Source organism: Pelophylax lessonae (assembly GCF_965119305.1).
Source record: "Pelophylax lessonae genome assembly, chromosome: 3".
In the NCBI taxonomy this organism is placed as follows: Eukaryota; Metazoa; Chordata; class Amphibia; order Anura; family Ranidae; genus Pelophylax; species Pelophylax lessonae.
The window spans coordinates 366,569,681-366,588,468 of NC_138770.1; the positions used below are offsets into that span (position 1 = coordinate 366,569,681).

Consider the following 18,788-nt stretch of genomic DNA (forward strand, 5'->3'; position numbering starts at 1 on the left):
ACCTCACGCCTTTGGCTTTGAAATCCTTCATTAGGGACTCCGTTTGGTCTGACCACGCATTGGTCACATTACTTCTGCAGAGCCCTCATACCCATCCATTACATAATAATTGGAAGCTAAACGAATCCCTCCTTAAAGACCCAACCAGTAAATCACAAATTGAAAAAGAGATCAGGGAATACTTCTCCATTAATGACATGGGGGACACATCTCCGGGCATTCTATGGGCGGCCCACAAGGCCACCATTAGGGGAGCCATTATCCGCATTTCCTCTCAGATACACAAGGAGAGACGCCTCGACCTGACACGTCTAGAATTAGAATTCCTGGCACTTAAACGGCGTCATAAAAGCAATCCTACCTCAGTTCCCATAGCGGAGCTGGACTCGGTTAGAACTCAACTTAATTTGGCGTTGACGGGCAAAGCTGATAAACACCTCCGTTGGTCGGGAGCGCGTTTCTATTTCCAAAGAGATAAAATTGGTTCACGTTTGGCTTCCACCCTCTCGCCCAAACCGCGGCTGCAAGCTCCCCCTCTAGTGAAACTCCCGAATGGTACTGGTACTCGCAATCCCCAGAATATAACGAAGGCCTTTAAAGACTTTTACACTGATCTTTACAGCAAGGCTCCTGACCCACCCCACTCTCAACTCCACTCGTTTCTAGCCTCTATTCCTCTCCCTAAACTAACTGATGGCCATCGTGCACTATTGGATGATCCTATATCGGCAGAAGAAATAGAACTAGTCATTAAAGACCTTAAGAGTAGCTCCGCACCTGGCCCAGATGGCTTTTCGATCCCGTACTATAAATCCTTCGGTTCGATCCTGGCCCCCTACCTAGCAAGGCTATTCAATGATCTTCGCACAAACCCACAACTAGATTCCTCCCTCAATGCGGCATTTATTACGGTAATACCCAAGCCTGGCAAAGATTCTAGCGAGGTTAGTAATTATAGACCGATTTCGCTTATAAATAATGACCTCAAAATACTGACAAAGATACTGGCTAACAGACTTTCCTCCTTCATTACCCAATATATCCATAAAGACCAGGTAGGATTTATCCCGGGCAGGCAAGGACCCGATCAAATTCGACGCGCTATTGATGTTATCTCATTGTTGCAATCAGGATGGGACGGGGGTCTGCCCCAGGAGGGTATTCTCCTTTCTATTGATCTGCAGAAAGCCTTTGACTCCATTTCTTGGTCGTACTTGTTCTCTATCTTGGACACTTGGGGTTTTGGAACACATTTTGTTAATATTTTGAAAGCGCTATACTCCAACCCCAACGCTAAAGTCAAATTCCAAGGCTGTTATTCAGACTCTTTCCAGATATCAAGAGGTACCCGCCAGGGCTGTCCCCTCTCCCCCCTCCTCTTTGCAATTGCAATTTAAACACTAGCCGTAGCTATCAGAAATGACACTAACATTCATGGAGTTCACTGCGCCCAGGGCACTCACAAATGCGCTTTGTTCGCAGATGATTTACTCTTATTTATCACGTCCCCGCTGATTTCCCTCCCCAATGTTGGTAGGCTTTTAACATTGTTCGGAACTATTTCCGGACTACAAGTGAATATGGCCAAATCGATGGCTCTGAACATAAACATGCCCCCCTCGGTGATAGCTAACCTGAAAGATCATTTTCCATTCACATGGAGCGAACAGTCTATACCTTACTTGGGAATCACCCTAACAAAGAAAACAGACCAACTATATAAGGCCAACTATCCCCCACTCTACTCTAAACTAGAATCAGACCTCCGCACCTGGTCACACTTACCTATCTCTTGGATAGGTAGGGTGCATGCGGTCAAGATGACTCTTTTACCCCGTATCCTGTATTACTTTAGATCACTCCCTGTTCCCGTCAATGGCACTCATCTTCGTAAGTTCCAGTCTCAAATTCTCAGGTTAGTTTGGGGCTCAAAAAGCTACAGATTTTCTAAGGATATCTTATTCAGAACTAGAACACAGGGAGGACTAGGACTTCCTAATCTGAGGTGGTACTACCAAGCAGCACAGTTGACGCAGTTATCAGTTATATATTCTCGTGGGGTAAAACCTGACTGGGTCAATATGGAAGGCCAAGCGGTCCCTCTCCATACGCTAGACTACCTGATGTGGTGTCAAGCAAAGTATCGTCCAGCAATTCTAGCACCTACTCTCTCACATTCGTTCTCTCTCTGGGATAGGCTCCGGGGTAAACCTGAAATCACCTCCCCCATACGACCCCTGGCTCTCTTGTTCCAAAACCACAATTTCCCTCCAGGCCAGAATATTACCGCATTTAAATGGTGGCTGGATAAGGGGTTGTACAGAATAGGACACTTCTTTACAGGATCGGGCCCGATCTCCCTTTCGTACTGCAAATCTAAACTCAAAATGCCAGATACTGAACTCTTCCGCTTTCAACAAATTTCCCATTTCCTTTCTTACATCTGGAAATCCAACGTCATTCCTCCTAGGGTAACACCATATGAGGCATGGTGTGGTAATGTCATGGAGCAGAGGGGTGGCATCTCTGCGATCTATGGGTCCCTTGCCGATAACAACCAAAAACCTAGTTACGCCAGAGCATGGGAGGGTGACCTCTCGCAGGAATGGGGGGAACAGTCGTGGTATTCTGCCATGTCTGCGGCTTATAAAGGTGTACTGAATGTCTCCCTTATTGAGGCAAGTGTCAAAGTCCTCACCAGATTGTATATGGTTCCTGAGAGGATTCATAAATTCTACCCAGCTTCTTCCCCGCTCTGCTTCAGGGGTTGCTCCCTCCTGGGCTCTGTCGTTCATATATGGTGGGACTGCCCCAAAATAAGGGGCTTCTGGAATAAAGTATTCAGCATCATCAGGAAAGTCACAGGTTTATCAATTGTGCAATCACCACAGATTGCTCTGCTTAACATGCCTACCCCGGGCGCATCCAAACATTAAAAACGTCTCATTCACTTCATCCTTCTGGGAGCCAAAATGACCATAGCCGGCGCTTGGAAGCGACCTTCTGTTTCCATATTGCGCGCTAAAAGAAAAATTTCCTGGATCATGTCGCAAGAATTGTTAGCTAGCAAACTCCTGGATACTCACCATCTCTTCGAGGTGGTGTGGGAACCATGGGCTGAGTTTACTAAAACCCCATTACATGCTTTACTGCACTAGTTTGCACTTTCTTGCTCTTAGGGACCTGTCAGGAACACTTCTTCCTCTCACTTTCTCTCTCTAAGATCTCATTCCTCAGTGCTAGTATCACACCCTCTTTATCATGAACTGATCTTTCCCCTGTGCTTTCTTTTAATATTCTCTTTAACTCTCCTTTCGATTCCTTTCCCACCTTGTGTCTCTTCTTTCTCTTCTCCACACCATTTTCTTTTCAGCATGCCATGCTTGATGCAAAGATTTTGAGACGCTAGTTGCTCCCTACCTTCACGGTTTTGGCAGCCTTCTGGGCTCTTAGGGCTGCATATTACTCAATAGCTTTTGAGCTAAAATTATAACTTTACTGCACTCTTTTATGAGGGTGATTCATTCTTACCTCAGAGCTGAGTTATGGGGGAGCCGGGGATGCCCTATCCACCCTGAGGGGACAGTCTTAGCCCCTAGTAGGGGTCTCCTTGGGATTGGGCGGGTCTCTCCGGATCTCTATTTCAAGGCGTATAACTTTTCCTCTGCGCCCTTGGCATTGTGTAACATGTGCAGATCGCCTGTTTACTTAATCGTTGAAGTTTTCGAGAGTTGTATGTATACTGTTCAGTATGGCTCAATATGTCAAATATTTGCTTTTTGTGCATGGTTCATAATGCTTGTAATGTATCTGTTCCTTTATGTTACAAATAAAAATCTTTTGAAAGTAAAAAGGAGGCAACAAAACTCGGGTAATCGAGTATCACAGGATACTCTCCCATAAGGGATTTGCCCAGGCCAAGGCCCTGCTTGAGAGCAACGAGATTAGGAAGCCTACCTTGGACCTGTCAGAAGGAAACGCCTGGGGAACCATTTCAAAATAAATGCCCACTTGGTTTAGGAAGCCACAACACTGACTCGGTTCACCCCCATAGTGCTGCAGGAAGGGGGCTGAACCAGTCATCCCCCTGGTAACAGCGATTTCAGCTGCAACTGCAGGAGCAGCAACAGGAGCAGCAGCAGGTGCAACAACAGGAACCACCGGCTCAGCAGCACCAGGATCGAGGTGTGCTGTGCGTGCAAGCAACATCTGCAATGCCTTGGAGAACTGACCCAAAAGGTGATCTTGTTGATCGAGCCTGGTAACCAGGATTGAGAAATTAGGAGCACCTGCATCGTCAGGATTCATGCTCCTTGTGTACTGTCAGGGTGCCAGGAAACCAAACTACATGATGATGCAGGTAAAATAAAGCAGTTTATTGGAGCAAACAAGAAAAAAACGCACAGCTAGAGTGAGGAAGTGGGAGCAGGAACAAGCCAGGGTCAAGTCCAGAAGCAGGTAGTCACCCAAGCCGAGTAATTTGTAATAATTTGTCCTTACCAGGTTTGGGCAGAACAATTATGAGGGTTTCATTCATAGAGTCTGGGAGTGTTCCTTGCTCTAGAGATGCACAGAAAATCTTAAGGAGTCTAGAGGCTAATTCCTCTGTATAGGCCTGACACCAATCAAAGGGGAGGCTGTCCAAGCCTGGAGTTTTGTTTGATGGTAAGGAGCGAATGGCAGTCTCCACCTCCTCCACCTTTAGAGGCTTATATTAGAGGGGTCGCTGGGAATTACTAAGTGTGGGGAAGTTTATTGAGGTGAAAAACCCTGTAAAGTTGGTTTCCAAAGGATCTACCTTGTCTTCATAAAGCTGAACATAGAAGGATGGAAATGCCTGGCTGATAATCAGTGTGGATCTAACGTGACTGACCCATCTGGGAGTTGGATTTCTGAAATCGAACTATCCTTAAAGTCTGTGTGAGCAAGGAACACAAAAAGCCTTCCATCCCCCCACCCCCACCCCTGCTCATGTATACGAGCAGATAGGCTTAGTTGTTGTTTTTTAGTTAGATCAATCATATGAAGTTGCAGCGCTCTATAAACCAGCAGCATTCCTAAACCAGCAGCATTCCTAAACCAGTCAGCATTCCTCAGGATTCAGAGGATAGATTTGCCGTGTGGCGAGGGCGAGCGTCTACTAAAATTTTTTCAAGTCCTTCTTCCGTGGCTCGCCCAGTATATATATAATGTTTGATATGGGATAAGTAGGAGCCCCGTACTACTGCCTTAAAGGGATCCCATACTTTTTCAGTAGCTGCAGAGTCAGAGTTGGAGGACCAATAAATAGTCATGTCAGTCAGGATGGAGTCATGAATTTCTTGCAAGAAGATTCAGAGAGAACTGAGTCTCCAAACCAGAAACGAGGGCCTATGACCTAAAGTCAGAGTTACCTGTACTATGAAGTGGTCAGACACTGTTTGGGATAGATAGGCTTTTGATTGAATAAATGGTAGAAGATCTTTTGTGGCCAACGCATAGTCCAACCTAGAGACAGCACCATAAGATTTTGATTGTCAAGAAAAGGTTTTCACGGTAGGAAATTCCATCGCCAGAGATCTACATATCCACGTATTTTACACTATGTATGAAACAATTTAGATTCCAATAGTAAAGGATTCAGCCTATCCAGAGATGGTTGCAACAATCATCAACAATCATAGGGCATGTTGGCAGAGAGAAGAGATTTGTACCTAATTCAGTACAGCATGTAAAATAATATATTGACCCTTAGGGTCAGAGATTACCTGTAGACAGGAAAAGGGTAGTCCCTTACAAATCAAGACCGACACCCCATGGGCTTAATTTTAATACGTAGGAATGGTAGCTATGAGAGACCCAATGCTTTTTTATCACTAGAATTTTGGAACCCATTAAATGGGTTTCTTGAAGGCACAAGGAATGTGGCTTATGGTGTTTGATCAGGTCAAAGACTGAAGCCCTTTTAAACTTTGAGTTCAGCTCGTGTACATTTCATGAGCAAATAGTTATCGCAGACATAATGTATGTATTACGACCCATAGGGCAGGAGAAAAAAGGGCCATCAAAGGTCCATAGAGGCAACCTCAGAACCGGACATGTCTACAGTGTTATAATGGGGACATATACAGTAGGCGCACAATCAACCAGCCATACACACTTCACACATACAACAGCAAAACTATATACAAAAAAAACATAAGCCACCCAAAAAGGGTAGCAACACCCCTGTCCAACTCCTGAAAAATAGAGCAGGCTTAGACCCTAAACATAAACCATGCATGGGGCACATGGCCCTTTTCTACAAAGTGAAAAAAGAACTGTCAATGTTCAACAAGTAGGGGATTAACATTTTACCCTATGGCAGCTCAGGCCAACTCAGTCTTGTACTCACTTGTACTTTTTCTTTGTGGGCCGACACCCATCAGGCAGGTGCCCGGGGAGGTTGTGGCAGTGATTCCCACCAGGACCTGGCATTTTGAGGAGACTGGAAGAAGTGAACCTGCCCATAATAAGTAACATGGAGGATGACAGGGAAAAGCATGGAGTATTGGATGGAATGCTCCCGCAACTTCTGCTTGACATGCTGTTATTTGGCTCTCAGGTTGCGAACAGTAGTGGAGTAATCAGAAAAAAGTGACATCACTGCATTGTTTCTCTGGAGACTTCCCTTCAGACGGGCAGAACAGAGAATGGAGTCCCGATCACTGTAGTTCAGGAGGTGAATTACCATTGTGCGGGAAGGATGCCCCTCTGGGAGAGGTCGACCAGGGACTCAATGTGCCCTCTTGATCACAAAGCATGGGGATAGTTGATTGTGGCCAAATTCTTGCTCAAGCCAGCTTTCCAGGAAGGTCAGACCCTACACCCGTTCAGGGAGGCCTAACAGCGACAAGTTATTTCTGCAAAGGCAATTCTCCAGGTCATCCACTTTATCCTTTAAGGGCTGTAATAGTCCCACCACAAGTGTTGATTTTAGGCAGTAGTTGGTTAATAGTGTCCTCAATGTCACTGATGCGCCAGTCAGTTTCAGTGACCCGGCTACATATCTTTTGCATGTCCTGCCTCATGATAGCAAGATCGATTTTAAGTTCATCCACCTTTCTGATTAGATCTGAATTGTTTACCCTATTGGTATCCAGTACATTGACAGCGTGGGCTCTGTCCCGTCGTCTGCACCATCTGCACTCAGGGATGTTTGGGAAATTAAAGGTGGAGGGTGCAGGACACCCAAAGAAGATGGCAGAGAGGCGTCTGGGACTTCCCCAAAAAGATCAGCGGTAGCGGGGGAAGAGGCAGGGCCCAGTGTTGTTGCAGCGGCCATCTTGGCAGGTGCGGGTGGCAATGCTCATCTTGGACGGAGGCTGTTTCCTCCGCCTGCCCATCCACCAAAATGACTTACAATAGCTCGGGAGCCTTCTCCGATGAGGTAGGTAGTGAAAAATATTTGTTTTAGTCGTGGTTGACCCAGGATGGAGCAGAATTGTATAAGGAGAGACCGGAGCTGCCCAGGGACATGTCTGATCACATGCCATGCTATTAGTAAACAAACAGCATCATGAAGGCCAAAGAGCACACCATACAGGTCAGGGATAAAGTTGTGGAGAATTTTAAAGCAGGGTTAGGTTGTAAAATAATATCCTCAGCTTTGAACGTCTCATGGAGTACTGTTCAATCCATCATTCAAAAATGGAAAGTATATGGCACAACTGCAAACCTACCAAGACATGGCCGTCCACCTAAACTGACAGGCCAGGCAAGGAGAGCATTAATAAGAGAAGCAGCCAAGAGGCCAGGTAACTCTGAATGAGCTTCAGAGATCCGCAGCTAAGGTGGGAGAATCTGTCCACAGGACAACTATTAGTCGTGCACTCCACAAATCTGGCCTTTATGGAAGAGTGGCAAAAAGAAAGTCATTGTTGGAAGAAGCCATACAAATTCCCATTTGCAGCTTGCGAGAAGCAATGTGGGTGACACAGCAAACATGTAGAAGAAGGTGCTCTGGTCAGATGAGACCAAAATTGAACTTTTTGGCCTAAAAGCTAAATGATATGTGTGTTGGAAAACTGCACATCACCCTGAACACACCATCCCCACTGTGAAACATGGTGGTGGCAGCATCAGGTTGTGATGATGCTTTTCTTCAACAGGGACAGGAAAGCTGGTCAGAGTTGATAGGAAGAGGGATGGAGCCAAATACAGGCCAATCTTAGAAGAAAACCTGTTAGAGTCTGCAAAAGACTTAAGACTGGGGTGGAAATTAACCTTCCAGCAGAACAATGACCCTAAATATACAACTAGAGCTACAATGGAATGGTTTAGATCAAAGCATAAATATGTTTTAGAATGACCCAGTCAAAATCCAGACCTAAATCCAATTGAGAATCTGTGGCAAGACTTGATAATTGCTGTTCACAGATGCTCTCAATCCAATCTGACAGAGCTTGAGGTATTTTGCAAAGAAGAATGGGCAAAAATGTCACTCTCTAGATGTGGAAATCCGGTAGAGACATACCAAAAAAAGACTTGCAGCGGTAATTGCAGCGAAAGGTGGATCTACATAGTTAGTCAGGTTGAAAAAATACACAAGTCCATCCGATTCAACCAAAAAAAAACAAAAAATAGTATTAAAAACCCAACCATACAATCCCATATACACAATCCTATACCTGCTGTTGATCCAGAGGAAGGCGAAAATAAACCCCAGCAAAGCATGATCCAATTTGCTACAGCAGGGGAAAAAAATTCCTTCCTGATCCCCCGAGAGGCAATCGGATATTCCCTGGATCAACTTTACCTAAATACATTTTTAATACCCAATTATATTACGTACACCTAGGAAAGAATCCAGACCTTTTTTAAAGCAATCTAGTGAGCTAGCCAGAACAACCTCTGGAGGGAGTCTATTTCACATTTTCATAGCTCTTACGGTGAAGAAACCTTTTCGTATTTGGAGACGATATCTTTTTTCCTCTAGACGTAAAGAGTGCCCCCTTGTCCTCTGTGTTGACCTTAAAGTGAACAACTCAACACCAAGTTCACTATATGGACCCCTTATGTATTTATACATGTTGATCATATCCCCCCTTAATATCCTCTTCTCAAGAGAGAATAAATTCAGTTCCTCTAATCTTTGCTCATAGCTGAGGTCCTCCATGCCTCTTATCAGTTTGGTTGCCCTTCTCTGCACTTTCTCCAGTTCCCCGATATCCTTTTTAAGAACTGGTGCCCAAAACTGAACTGCATATTCCAGATGAGGTCTTACTAATGATTTGTACAGGGGCAAAATTATATCTCCCTCTCTGGAGTCCATGCCTCTGTTAATACAAGAAAGGACTTTGCTTGCTGTGGAAACAGCAGCTTGGCATTGCATGCTATTATTAAGCTTATGATCTACCAGAACACCCAGATCCTTCTCCGCTATGGATTTCCCCAGTTCTACTCCACCTAGTATGTATGATGCATGCATATTCTTAGCCCCCAAGTGCATAACTTTACATTTATCAACATTAAACCTCATTTGCAACATAGTTGCCCAATGAAACAGTGCATTGAGGTCAGCTTGTAAGTTGGAGACATCCTGTAAAGAAGTTATTCCATTGCAACGCTTGGTGTCTTCTGCAAATACTGAAATGGTAATTTTAATCCCAGACCCTATATCATTTATAAAGATATTAAAAAGTAAGGGTCCCAACACTTAAACTTGGGGTACACCACTGATAACTTTAGACCATTCAGAATAACAATCATTAACCACTACTCTCTGAATTCTATCCTTTAGCCAATTTTCTATCCAATTACAAACTGATCTTTCCAAGCCAGTAGACTTTACCTTACACATTAGCCGTGTGTGGGGAACTGTGTCAAACGCCTTTGCAAAATCCAAGTATACTACGTCCACAGCCACCCCTCTGTCCAAGGTTTTATTTACCTCCTCATAAAAAGAAATCAGGTTTGTTTGCCAACTTCTGTCTCTCATGAATCCATGCTGCCTGTTGCTTAAAATATTTTTTTCCAGCAAGAACTCATCTATGTGGTCTTTTATTAAACTCTCCAATATCTTCCTGACTATAGAAGTTAAACTAACAAGTCTATAGTTACTTTGCAAAGACTTTGATCCCTTTTTAAATATAGGCACCACATTGGCTCTACGCCAATCCAGTGGTACTATACCAGTCCTTAACGAGTCCCTAAGAATTAGAAACAAAGGCTTAGAAATTACAGCGCTCAGTTCTTTTAGGATGCGTGGGTGGATGCCATCTGGTCCAGGTGCTTTATCCACCCTTATTCTGTCTAAATATTTCTGGACCATATCACTTTTGAGCCATTGTGGATCATTTGGGGCTGTGTCAATACCGTCTTCATTATGGTCATGAGCTCCCCCATGCTCCTTTGTATACACAGAGCTGAAGAAAGTATTTAATAAATTTGCCTTCTCTTTGTCCCCAGTCACCCACTCCTGATTATTTTGTAAAGGGCCTACATGCTCAGACCTAACCTTTTTACTGTTAATATATTTGAAGAATTTTTTGGGGTTTGTCCTACTATCTTTTGCAATCTGTCCTTCATTTAGAATTTTTGCATCCCTGATTACCTTTTTACATATTCCGTTATATTCTTTGTAACAATTAAACAATGATAGTGTTCCCTCATCTTTATTTTTTTTAAAAGCTCCTCTTTTTATCTATAGCTTTTTTAACTTTTGCCGTGAGCCACATAGGTTTTATTTTTAGCCTTTTAAACTTATTACCCATGGGAATATACTTTGCAGTGAGTTTGCATAAAGTCTTTGTGAAAAATTCCCATTTCTGTTCTGTGCTCATCGATGCCAATATTCCCTCCCAATCTAAATCCTGGAGAGCAGCCCTCATCCTTGAAAATTTGCTCTCTTAAAGTTAAGTGTTTTTGTATTTCCTGTATGCATTTTTTGCTTACAGCTAACATTAAATGAAATCGTGTTATGGTCACTGGTACCCAGATGTTCTTTTATATGAACATTGTTAATAAGCTCTGCATGGTTTGAGATTACCAGGTCCAACAGAGCATCATTTGTAGTGGGGGCCTCAATAAACTGCACCATAAAATTGCCTTGTAATAGGTTTATAAATGTGTGCCCTTTAACTGTTCCAGCAGTGCCATTACTCCAGTCAGGGTCTGGGTAGTTAAAATCCCCCATTAATAACACTCTCTCAGCCCTTGCAGCCCTTTCTATCTGTCCCAGGAGCTGAGTCTCCACCTCCTCATTAATACTGGGAGGTCTATAAAAAACTCCAATTATAATCTTTGTTTTGCGCACACCCATGTACATTTCAACCCATACTGCTTCAGATTCAGCACATCTCCATCAACTAGGTCATCTTTAACACTCACTTTTAGATCACTTCTCACATAGAGACAAACACCACCACTCCTCCGTTTTACTCTGTCTTTCCGAAAGAGAGCATAGCCAGGAATATTAATAGCCCAGTCATGTGAAGAATGAAGCCAAAATTCAGCAATACCAATTAAGTCATAGTTCTCTTCGTGCACCAGAGCTTCCAACTCACCTATTTTGCTTTGCAGACTTCTGGCATTGGTGAACAAACACTTTAAATCATTGTCCCATTTTGCACACTTATGTTGCATGTTTTTAACCACTTAAGCCCCGGAGGATTTTCCTGCTCAAAGACCAGACCCCTTTTTTCAACTTGGCACTGCGTGAATTTTACTGACAATTGCGCGGTCATGCTGTACCCAAACAAAATTTATGTTCTTTTTTCCCCACAAACAGAGCTTTCTTTTTGTGGTATTTGATCACCTCTGCGCTTTTTATTTTTTGCGATATTAATAAAAAAGCGCGAAAATTTTGAGAAAAAATTACATTTTCAACTTTGTCTTTTAAAAAAACTATCCAATATACTCAATTTATGTCATATATTTTGGCCAAAATGTGTTTAGCTACATGTCTTTGACAAAAAAAATCTCAATGGTTTGCGCAAAAGTTATAGCGTCTACAAACTATGGTGTAAATACTGGAATTTACGCAGCTTTAATTTCTGACTGCCTATCTCATTTCATGAAGTGCTAAAATGGCAGGGCAGTACAAACCCCCCCAAATTACCACTTTTTGCAAAGTAGACAACCTAAGGAATGTCCTGAGAGGCATGTTGAGCTCATTGAATATTTCATTTTTTTGTCACAGGTGTTTGAAAAATGACAAAAAAAATTTTTTTTTTTACACAAAGTTGACATTGAAATGATATATTGCTCACACATGCCATGGGTATATGTGTAATTACACCCCAAAACATATTCTGCAGCTTCTCCCGAGTACAGGTATACCACATATGTGAGACTTTTTGGTAGCCTAGCTTCATACGGGACCCCGAAAACCAATCCCCACCATCAGAATTTCAAAGGGCGTACATTTTTCATTGCATTTTCTCACTACCTATAACGGTTTAGGAGGCCCTGAACTGTCAAGATACCACAAAACCCCCCCAAATGACCCCATTTTGGAAAGAAGACACCCCAAGCTATTTGCTGAGAGGCATGGTGAGTCCATGGAATATTTTTTATTTTGCCACAAGTTTTTTTCATAGCTCCCGAGGTAGAAAAAGGGGCAATCCAGGAGCAAGCCAAGGTGCCCCACAAAGTGGGATTTGCCGCAAAAGAATGATGTAACATCAGCAATAATGATAATACTATTGTATAAAAGGAAATGAGTTAACCGTGACAATAATTATAAAAATAAAAGTAACACCCAACTAAGGTGGGAGGGAATGACTGACCTAGCATAATGGATTAAGGGGTACAGATCACCATATGCGATCAGTTGTAAAAAATATACCTTCCTGTCGCCTCAAAATATGTCTCTCCATCCCTGTTCATTTAGAAAGAAGGGGGGAGTGGTGGGACTTTACATGAGGCGCACGGTGGGATTTGCCATGCGTCTCCATCCCTAATATTTGTTGCAAAGAAAAAGAGGTTGGGACTTTACATGAGAGACATAAATGGGTCGGCAGGGAAAATGTCAGCAGCATTTATTGATACATGTAAATAAAACATACATGGCAGATCAAAAATGATAACATCAAATAATACAATACAGATGAACACTCCCCAAATACAATGAATGATGTCCAATATTTGCACACCTCATCTTTTCAACCACAATACCTCTTTACTCGTATACACCTGTACTACTATATATATACTTAATTTTTACATATATACTCATTATACTCCTCTTACAAATATATGTATACGGCGCTATACTTATGGCTCTTGTCATCTCCACTACTCAGCCCACATGTGCCATGTGTGCGACATGTTCCACCTGGCTTACCTGCCTATGTGCCCTCAGCTCCCATGGGAGGCATTTGGGGCCAGTTCCAGTCCCCATGCCATTCTGCATGCCGCTATGTAAGTCTCTTTTCTCCTCCCCATTTTTAATTTTTTTTATATTTTTCATCTCTTGCATTATCCTCATATATGCCTAATTTTCCCATTTTTATAGATTACTAAAATACACACATCTACTCCTGACGAAGTGGCGATTTGGGTCCACGAAACGCGTTGAGTCAATGATGTTTGTAAAATATTGAATTACTCCATTACTTGGAACTTCAAGTTCTGTTATATCCTGCATATGTTTATTACTCTATATTATTGGAAATTAGCTTTGTCGGACATCATTCATTGTATTTGGGGAGTGTTCATCTGTATTGTATTATTTGATGTTATCATTTTTGATCTGCCATGTATGTTTTATTTACATGTATAAATAAATGCTGCTGACATTTTCCCTGCCGACCCATTTATGTCTCTTTTGTAAAGTCCCAACCTCTTTTTCTTTGCAACAAATATTAGGGATGGAGACGCACGTCAAATCCCGCCATGCGCCTCATGTAAAGTCCCACCACTCCCCCCTTCTTTCAGAAAATAAATTGTACACTATAAAAGTGACACTGTGACAGGGCAATGAAGTGGTTAACTGGGGGTGATCAGGGGGTTAAATCTTTATGGGGGGTGTGGCGAGGACCCTAAACCTCCTTGGGACAGAAACTAACTCGCTAGCACTAACTCAAGTCATAATCACACTAATACAAAATACAATAAAACACTATATTACCTGTGTATTAGTGTGTAATGTGACAGGGGGGAAGGGGTTAACTGGGGGTGATCAGGGGGGAATCAGGAGGGATCAGGGGGTTAAATCTTTAATTAGGAAAATGCTATATACTGTATACAGTGTGTGCTGTGACAGGGGGTGTAGGGGTGATCAGGGGGGGATCAGGGGGTTTAATCCTTATTGGGGGAGTGGCAGGTATTTTAAGTGTAAAAGGAAGGGCCGCAAACGCTAAACCTGGTCACAAGTCACACTTATACGGGTAAATAGGAAAATGCTATATACTGTATACAGTGTGTGTTGTGACAGGGGGTGTAGGGGTGATCAGGGGGTTAAATCTTTATGGGGGGAGGGTGGCGGGGGACCCTAAACCTCCTTGGGACAGAAACTAACTCGCTAGCACTAACTCAAGTCATAATCACACTAATACAAAATACAATAAAACACTATATTACCTGTGTATTAGTGTGCAATGTGACAGGGGGGAAGGGGTTAACTGGGGGTGATCAGGGGGGAATCAGGAGGGATCAGGGGGTTAAATCTTTAATTAGGAAAATGCTATATACTGTATACAGTGTGTGCTGTGACAGGGGGTGTAGGGGTGATCAGGGGGTTAAATCCTTATTGGGGGAGTGGCAGGTATTTTAAGTGTAAAAGGAAGGGCCGCAAACGCTAAACCTGGTCACAAGTCACACTTATACGGGTAAATAGGAAAATGCTATATACTGTATACAGTGTGTGTTGTGACAGGGGGTGTAGGGGTGATCAGGGGGTTAAATCTTTATGGGGGGGAGGGTGGCGGGGGACCCTAAACCTCCTTGGGACAGAAACTAACTCGCTAGCGCTAACTCAAGTCACAATCGCACTAATACAAATTACAGAAAAACAATATATTACGTGTGTATTAGTGTGCAATGTAACAGGGGGGAAGGGGTTAACTGGGGGTGATCAGGGGGTTAAATCTTTATTGGTGGGTGGCGGGTATTTTAAGTGTAAATGGAAGGGCCGCAAATGCTAAACCTGGTCACAAGTCACACTTATACAGTATACAGTGTGTGTTGTGACAGGGGGTGTAGGGGTTAACTGGGGGGGGGGGGCGATCAGGGGGGAAATGTGCCTATCTAAGTGTGTATGTATGTGCTTGGTGCAGTACTCACAGTTAGATGTGCTCTCTCCTCTCGATGAATCCAAAAAGGATCATGGGAGGAGAGATTGGGTCTTTTCTGAGCCTGTGTTTACATTACACAGGCTCAGCATAGAATCTGATTGGGCAGGACCGATCAACAGATCCAGGCCAAAAATCATTGGCCTGGACCTGATGACTGATCGGTTCTGAACCCAATCAGGTTATCAGCAGGACCGTGCCCCTTTGCCTGCATGGGGCTGTCTGCCGCAGTAAATATACTGTGGGCAGTCGGCAAGTGGTTAATTTTGGTACAAATAGTACCATTTCCAATGGTTGTTTGTAACATGGGAAGCTTCTTATCCTCTGCCATAACTCTCCCCCAATCTTTCACCATTCCACCCACCAATAGGGGCTGACTCCTGTCTGACCTGTCTGCCCCATTATAATCTAATTCACCCTCCCCCCTCAAACCTAGTTTAAAAACTCCTCCAGCCTTCCCATAAACCTCTCCCCGAGCACAACAGACCCCCTTCCATTTAGGTGCAAACCATCTTTAGCATATAGGTTGCACCCCAATGAAAAGTGAGCCCAGTGCTCTAAAAACCCAAATCCTCAAATCCCTCCTCCTTACACCAGGTCTTTAGCCATGCATTCAGCTCTCTAATCTCCCCCTGCCTTTCCCGTGTTGCACATGGAACAGACAATATTTCAGAGAATATCACCTTGGAGGTCCTTACCTTCAACTTGCAGCCTAGTTCATTAAATTGGTTCTTAAGGAGCCTCCACCTTCCATATATTCTGTCATTGGTTCCAATGTGGACCAAGACAGCTGGGTCATGCCCAGCCCCTCCCAGTAATTTATCAACTCGGTCCACCACATGCCGAACCCTGGCACCAGGAAGACAGCAAACCATTCGGTTGAGGCGATCCTGGCGACAAATTATTCTATCAGTCCTTCTGATTATAGAATCCCCAAATTACCACCAACTGTCTAGGCCTACGTACAGTCCCCTCACCACCTCTACTAGACGGACTGCTCTCCCGGCTGTTAGGGATAGCAGTGACTTCTAGGGCTGCCACCTCTGAGTTTGCCACCCCCACATCTTCACCCAACATGGCAAATCTGTTAGGTCGCTCAAACCCAGGTCTGGCCTTCCTTTTCTGTGAGCCCCTACCACTCCCTCTGACTGTATTAACCCATCTTCCTACCTGATAAACCTGACTTACCCCTCCACCCTCCCCATATACCCCACTAGCCACCTGCTCAGTTAGCAGAGGACCCAGTTCTGCCCAGTGTGCCAATTTGCTCCTCCAGATCTCTAATGCAAGTTTCCAGAAGGACAACCTGCTCACATCTGTCGCAGTGGTATCCATCCTGGAGCGGTTGCTCCGTTATTGTATACATGTGGTGCACTGTGCACTGCACAAAACATCTACAAAGTATTGACTCAGGGGGACTGAATACAAATGCACATCACACTTTTCAGATATTTATTTGTAAAAATATTAAAAACCATTAATCATTTTCCTTTCTAATTCACAATTATGTGGCTTTTTGTGCTGGCCTATAACATAAAGTCCCATTCAAATACATTTACGTTTTTGGTTGTCACATGACAAAATGTGGAAAATTTCAAGGACTATGAATACTTTTTCAAGGAACTGTTTTCTTTCTTTAGGTGTACGTAGCGCAGCAATTGATTTTATTATTATTTTTTTTAACTTACTAAGATTACCCCTAATTTACGTCACTTTCTTAAAACTAGCATGTAGACAGGAATGGGAAAGTGTCAACTGCTCTCAGAAGATGGAAACTGGTTCTAAAGTTATTTTCTTTCATAACAGCATCCTTTGATGTTTTACATTCTGAAACACTGAGTCTTTTTGCTTTGCAAACAGCTACATAAGGGTGTGCTGTATTAAGCTGCAAAATCATATTTGTATGCAAACATGGAAAGATTAAAATGATGTAATCATATCAACAGCTGCTATGTAAGTACATAATGTAAACACTTCAGATTGTAAAGTGTATTGTTTGTTGACCAAATCCAAGCCTGCTAGTTACAAGACTGAGTGGTGGAATACACATACTTATATTGGTAGGAGAATAATTCATAAATAGAGGTTGATTATGGTTTTCATCAAGTGCTTAGTTTCAGGGCATGCAAAAAATTGTTAAGCTCTTAAACTATTATATTTTCCCTTTTGATAATATCATTGCGTGTTCTTTTATTTAGAAATAAAAGCATCTTAGTAGTGGAAAAATACATTACCAAGTACCATTGATGGAACAAAATAAACAGGTAAATAAAATGTACCTGTAAAGCATTTCAAAATAGATTAAATGAAAAAGCCAAGTGGATAAGAACAGAAAGCAACAACATTGAAAAAATTGACCAATTACAATGAATTTACATGTTGATAAACAGATATTCATTGGTAATTAGAATTTCTAACTACATTTTCGCATTTTTCTCTAAAAACATGGAATTGGTAGATGTTTATGAATTAATATTTTTTTCTGAACAAAATCTTAAACTTTCACATGTTGGCGTCTGTTTAAAGTAACACTAAACCCTGGTAAAAATAAAAATTATTTTCAAGTGTGTGTTCTTGAAGTGTCAATAAAAGCAATTTTCTTTACTTTTAGAGAAAGATTAGAGTAGAGAAAGATTAGAACTCGTGCCAGGTCTTTATTGCTGTCTGTGCCCCCCCGAAGATTCACTCTCTCTATTTGTCCTGTTTTTAAAGTAAAAGAAATCCCACATTTGGGTCGTGGCATCAGAACAGGAGTAAGGTAAATCTTCCAGTGGGGACATTGATTCTTCTTTGGTTCATTCCTCTCCAATGGGATACAGATGGCCACCCCCCCCCCCAACAAAAAAAAAAAAAGAAAAAAAAACAACAGGGATTTTAGCCCACTCTTACTCTAGCCAAAATGTAAAAAAAAACAAAATTGCCTTTAGTGACACTTTGGGGTTGATTTACTAAAGGCAAATAGACGGGGCTTATTGAAAAGTGCAGTTGTACTCTGCAAGAGCAGTTGCTCCAGAACAGTAAATAAGCAGAAGCTCTGCTGAGTTCCATCATCCAATCATGTTCAAGCAAAAATGCTGTTCTTTTTTTTTCCTTGCACGTAGTTGGGTATTCTTTGTAAAGTGAAGTCTTACCTTATTTGCTAAGCTCTGTGCAACTGCACTTTGCAAAGTGCACATTCTATTTGACTTTAGTAAATCAACCCCTTTAACTCAAAAAAGTACCTCCATTGCCTCCTCCAATATTCAAGTTCCTTTTTTTTTTTTTTTTTTTTTTGGTGTTATGATTCGACTACATTAGAGGGTGGAATCATTTATTCTCCATGATTCAACCTTTGGAGAAGCGATATGACAGTTGTTTCTCACATCTTCCTCTCCTGTCTCTAATAAGCTCTCCCGGGAGTATTGCTCCCTGTGGTGGCTGTGACATCACTGCGGTGGGTGGTACTCCGAGAAAAGCTTGTGAGAGACAGGAGAGGAAGATGTGAGAAACCTTTGTCATATAATTTGCTGATAAGCCGATACATGCTCTCTGTCA

The 18,788-nt window shown here is 42.6% G+C and overlaps 1 pseudogene across 1 annotated transcript in view; it reads left to right on the forward strand.

The window, feature by feature from the left end:
* The first annotated feature begins 1,820 nt into the window (after positions 1–1,820).
* The window catches only part of LOC309550542, a 53,089-nt pseudogene continuing 36,121 nt past the window's right edge, over positions 1,821–18,788 (forward strand). Inside the window, exon 1 of the transcript in view lies at positions 1,821–1,915. The product of the transcript in view is annotated as an uncharacterized misc_RNA (transcript). The remainder of the gene's footprint in view (positions 1,916–18,788) is intronic.